Source organism: Vulpes lagopus, chromosome 7 (assembly GCF_018345385.1).
Source record: "Vulpes lagopus strain Blue_001 chromosome 7, ASM1834538v1, whole genome shotgun sequence".
NCBI lineage: Eukaryota > Metazoa > Chordata > Mammalia > Carnivora > Canidae > Vulpes > Vulpes lagopus.
In genome coordinates this window covers 87,718,389-87,724,262 of record NC_054830.1, presented here as the reverse complement: position 1 = coordinate 87,724,262, position 5,874 = coordinate 87,718,389, and the positions used below count along the sequence as shown (strand labels likewise).

The 5,874-nt window shown below is 37.0% G+C and overlaps 1 long non-coding RNA gene across 1 annotated transcript; it reads right to left on the bottom strand.

The window, feature by feature from the left end:
* Positions 1–410: 410 nt before the first annotated feature.
* Positions 411–5,151, bottom strand: LOC121495698. Its single transcript, XR_005989035.1, has 3 exons — positions 5,033–5,151; positions 4,100–4,226; positions 411–1,297 (listed from the first exon to the last, which is right to left on the bottom strand). It is a non-coding gene; the product is annotated as an uncharacterized LOC121495698 (long non-coding RNA).
* Between the last annotated feature and the right edge of the window lie 723 nt (positions 5,152–5,874).

The following is a 5,874-nucleotide window of genomic DNA, read 5'->3' as shown; positions in this document are numbered from 1 at the left end:
AATGTCAAATTATTAGCCTTCTTTTGATGTTATTTTTTGAATAAGCATGCCATTGCACTTTTAATTCTCATTTTTCTACTGACTAATGATGTTAAGTATCTTTTCATGTGCATATTTGCCACCGTGTATCTTCTTTGGAAATTATCTATTGAAATCTTTTACTCATTTTTAAAAATTAGGTTGTTGGTCTTCTTAGAATTAAGTTTTGAGAATTTTCTAAAAATAAATTCTGGATAAATACCAAGTAGAAGTGAGGATATGGAACAATTAGAACTCTCATATATTGCTGGTGGGAATGTAAAATGCTACAGTCTCTTTGGAAAACTGCTTGGCTGGTTCTGAAAAAAAATTAAATATACACCTACAATATGACCCAGCCATTCTAGTCCTAGGTTTTTAACCAAGAAAAATGCAAGCATATGTCTAAACAAAGCCTTGTGCATGAATTTTCATAGCAGGTTTATTGGTAATAGCTCCAAACCAGAAGCAACCTAAAAGTCCATGAAGAATTGAAAGGACAAACTGTGGTGTGTATCCATACCATGGAATATTACACATTCATAAAAAGGAGTGAAGTACTGATACATGCTATAACATGAATGAATCTCAAAATAATAATGCCAAGTGCAAAAAGCCAGACAAAAAAAGAGTACATATTACACAATCCCATTTATACCCAATTCTAGAAAATGCAAATTAATCTATAGTAAGAGGCAGATCAGTGATTGCCTGGGAACAAGTAGAGGGTCATGGAGAGGTAGGAGGGAGGGAATACAAGAGAGCACAAAGAAACTTTCAGCAATGATGAATATAGTCATTATTTTCATCAGTCATTGTTTTCCAGATTAATATACATATAACATAAATATAATTGTATATAATTTTATGTATATATCAAAATGCATCAATTTGTACATTCTAAATATGTGTAGTTTATTATATGACAATTACATCTCATTAAAGCCTTAAAAATTTCTTAGCTCCCAATATTCCCCTTGCCTTGTTGCCCCTGATACAGAGGAGAAGCCTCCACCAACCATGTATATACCACACAACCCATCTTCCTAGCCAGAGCTGGTCCATCTGATGCTGCAGGTCACTAAAAATGAGAAATTCGAATGTCAGTGTCCTGGAGAAGAGGTCCATGATTTTCTTTTTCTGATGTCCCCGGAGTTGCCTGGATCTAGTTGATCCAAAGACTGGTTATTTTAACTTTTATATTTCAGGATCTGAGTGTCCCATCAATATATTCCTCTCATGCTAGCTAGCTGGAGTTGGGTTTCTGTTTTCTGCAATCCTGGGGAAGAAATGAAATTGACAATTTACTCATGGCATTGAGATTTCTGACACGTTGAATCACAAATGGCCACACTCCTCTTTTAAACTGTTCAACTGGCTCCATGAGTCATTCATCCATCCCTTCATTTAACACACTTTTATTTGATGGCACACTATGTGCCAGGTGCCCAGTACCAAACATTTTCACATCTTCTTCAAATTATATCACAGCCGGTATAACAATCTCATCTTTACAGTTGAGAAGGGTTTAGAGGGGCTCAGTTACTTGCTTAAAGTCAAAGAATTCTTAGTAGGCATTGGATCCTATCAATTTGAGCCCAGGCCTAACTTCAGAGGCTACACTCTGCCATCTTCGCTACCCATGCTCTGTTGCCTGGTTGGAGTAAGCCCCAACATCAACAGTGTGCTAAGCGTCCAGCCACTGTGGCTACGGAATGTAGGAGCCAAGGGCCTGAGATGCTCCCCTCATACTTTCATGGCCAACAACAGTGTCAGTGGATGGCAGCTCCGGGCCTTGCACCTGTGGGCCTTAGTGTCTTGGGAACAGATGAATTATCTATTCTAAAAGGTAGGGACAATCAGAGGATCCCTTTTCCCCCTGTGTTGCTCTGTTACCTAATAACGAATCTCTCAGTAACAAATGAGCAGCTAAATCCTGAAAATAAAAATGGTCATTCGCAACTATAGGAAATGTACAAGGAATGGCCTCTTTGGCCACAAATCAAAAGATAACGGGGCTAGGATATTCTCCCTGAGAACCCTTGGGAACTTTGCACACTTATAAAAAGCTCAGGTTTGAAGTTACATTTTTATACCATTGCTGGAAACACCCCTAATAATTTCAGGAGCACAGGTTCAAGTGAGAGCCAGAGACCTCATGACACTGTTCTTTTCCTCGGGGAAGTAAGTCTACCAGAGTAGAAGATTTTCATTTTCCATTTTAGAGATTTCAGTATAGTTTAAATGTGTAGCTCTTGAATTTAAAAATATAATAAAAGATGTCTCAATAAAAAATAATAAAAGGGGAAAAATCCATAGATCTTCACCTTATATAGTCTTCCTTGTCATCAACCTGCAGAAATATGAAAGCTGCCCAGGGCTCATGTGTACTGAATATCATCACAGTGACATTCATAAGAGGGAAAATGGATACGAGTATTCAAGAATCTGGTAATGTTAACATAGCTTTTGTTATCATATCCATATGGTAAAAATTATATACACATTAAGCATATTTTCAAACACTAATAACATAGGGTAATATTTATGATTTGTTAAATTATAAAAATCAGAGTACAAAAACAGGTATGCAGTTTGATCCTGACATGCATGGTGTGTGTTTACGTGAGTGACTCAGGAAGAAATACACCAAAATATTAACAGCAGTCATATCTGAGTATGGGTAAAATGCTTTCCTTCCTACTTTTATATAGTATCATTATTAAAATACATATATGCTAAATGTAATGTGGTATTGTCAGCAGATTGGATCCTGGAACAGAAAAAGTATATTAATGGAAAAACGTGTGAAATCTGAGTAGTCTGTACCTTAGTGAATAGTTACATACCAGTGGCAATATCTTACTTCGATAACTGTACCATTGTTAAGTAAGATGTTAACACTATGGAGAGCTAAATATATCTCTGTGCTATCACTGCAACTCTTTTATAAATATAAAACTATTTTTCAAAGTAAAAAGCTTTTAAAAATACATATATGGCAAGACAAGAGGAACAACAGTGACAGATAAGCCATTTGTCTTTATTTGTTAGGACTGCATAATTTAGTATGTATAAAATGTTTTATTTTCCAGATGTATCTTGTTTTGCCACCTAGATTGTAACTTTTTACAGCCAGTGCTACCCTGGGCTCCTCTGTATCTATCCCCCAGATAGCACTTAGACCAGCGCTGGGCTAAGGATGTGCAACCAAGATCAACAGGTTCATCGATTAGTTAACTTGTTCTGAGAAAAAAAAGGCACTAAAAGGGACACCCTAAAATTCACTGTTACGCTGCTTTTTCTCATTTTTGCAAGTGCTGAAAGCTCAGTTCCAAGCTCATTTTTGATGAACAACAGAAAATATTAATAAACTAGTTAGTTTGACTCCTATGAAATTGCATTTTTAAATAAAAATGTCTCATATCTGCATTCATATAGTTCAACTTAAATAATAAGTATTTTACATTAGTCACTGAGGGAGGCCATCACAGGTAATATCTTACAAGCCACAGTGTACACTTTAATGCAATTATCATTTCCATGAGTTCCTCTCCTACAGGGCTTGCTATTTTGCACTCTCAACTCATGCACTTTCTTCTTCCCCAGAGGTTACATGAGCAATAAAATTCTCCCCAGTGGTTTGGGATTAATTTTTAAAATACCATTCCAGGGGCACCTGGGAGGCTCAGTCAGTTAAGCTTCTGCCTTTGTCTCAGCTCATGATTCCAGGGTCCTGGGATCAAGCCCTGTAGTGGGCTCACTGGTCAGCAGGGAGTCTGCTTCTCCCTCTCGCCCTGCCCTCTCTCCTACTCTTGCTCTCTCTAAAAGTAAATAAATAAATAAATAAATAAATAAATAAATAAATAAAATCTTTAAAAAACCCCACCAATTCAAAAATCACATCACGACACACTGATATATCTTGATCAGTTGTGAAATAGGTAGCAGCAAGTAACTCACTACTATTTTTTTCAAACCCCCAAATTTATAACTGGTTTATCCTTTGCTTTTTAATGTATATCAGAACAGATTTGAGCTAATCCTTCTAGTAGCCTTACATTCACACTCACTCACTCACTTGCATCCTCAAATGGTTTCTTGAGTCAGGGAGAAAGAAGTGCAGGAAGAGCCAGGGCTCTGGGAGCCATGCACAATGCTGGCTTGTTCACATGGCACAGGTCAACAGAGCATCAGCCTGTGTGCAGCTGCAGACAAAAGGAGGTTGAGAACTGCTGTTATAAAGGCTTAGCAACTGCTGTATGTTCCGAATTCAGAACCCAAGAGTCTTAAACTATTTCACCACATACAAGATGTTTATTTGACAGGTATATGTAACCTGACATCTGTAAGGATATCTCTTGTGCTATGGCCATATTCACTGAAAGTGATGCTTTTTAAACATTTTTTAAATTAGATAATTTTTTTCCAAACACAATCTTACAATTTATTCATTTATACAAAAATTCTCCCTGAGTGCCTACTGTGTGCCAAGAAGAACTATATTACAGTAATTAATAAAACAGATGCTATCCCCATTCACAAGAAATTAGTTGTGGAGACAAACAATAAGTCAGGCAGAGACTTAAATAAAGAATTATAGAGTGCCAAGTGTCTTGAAAAAAAATGAATGGGATACTAGGCAAGGAGGGAGTCTAATCAGGGAGGGCAATCAGGGAAGGTTTCTCTGAAGCTTTAAGTTTAGGCTAAGCCCTAAAGGCTGGGGAGAGGTCGGCCAGGCAAAGAACAGGGAGATGGTGCATGAGGCCAACAGCTCTTGAGGTTGACAAGTGAAAATGTGCCCTGCTGCTGATCTGCAGGCCATACAATTTCTCCCCAGTAATACTCAGCAGCTCAGGTAAACAATACAGGAGGCCTACGTTGGATTGACACAGAATTGGAAATTCTGGGCATTGGGTGTCACTGAGCGTCTAGGAGATGGGAGAGATGAAGGTACTTTAGAAATATGAAAATGTTAACATTCTGCAAGAGATTGGAGAGACCCAATATTTACCAATGCCGACAGTTTTTTGTTTTTCCTCTTCTGCCATCCCTGCAGAGATCTGAATGCCTCTGATCCATCATAGGGACTCGGAAATGTCGAGCAGATTTCGCTAAAATCTGGAGGTGCCTGGAATAGAAGTGCAAGTTCACATCATCAGGATTATATCATTTCTTAGAAGACAGCCATCATCTATATATCAACAAATGGAGCCTAAGGCAGCAGTTTCTCCAGTACTTTTCTATGATTCCATCCCCAACTTGGGGAATATTGTAAAATCCGTGATAACTTGCCATGTCCCACATATTATCCACCATTAACATAAATCAAGGTTTCGTGTTTGTAATTTATGTCTCAGCACTTAGAGAATACCTTGCTAGTTATTTTACATAGATAAATCAAATCAAAACTTTGTTAATAAAATATTAGAAATGTCATAAGACCTCTGATTTATTTAAAGATGTCTAACATTCTTGATCTCCATTTATTTCAAGTTTTAAGAAGAAAAATGGTTAGCTGGATCATCCTGCTCTTATTTTTATTCCTTAATTTAGGAGATTACATCTCAGCTCCAAAACCATTTTTAATAATGAGATATGCAATTTTTAACTGTTGATGTTTTTAAAAGAATAAACATGATTAAGATTAATTCATGTAGTCCTAGATATACTCGAATAATGGATTAGTCTGTAGAGCACATTTGATTCATGTCTGATAGTCAAGCTTTTTTATTTTAGTTGACTCCAAAATTTACTCCTTTGTTTGCTTAAAAGCCAGAACTGCTTATGCAATAGAAGGAAATGAGTATAGACTGAACACTTCTGGGGAGTACCCAATTCCCCAGATTACCAATT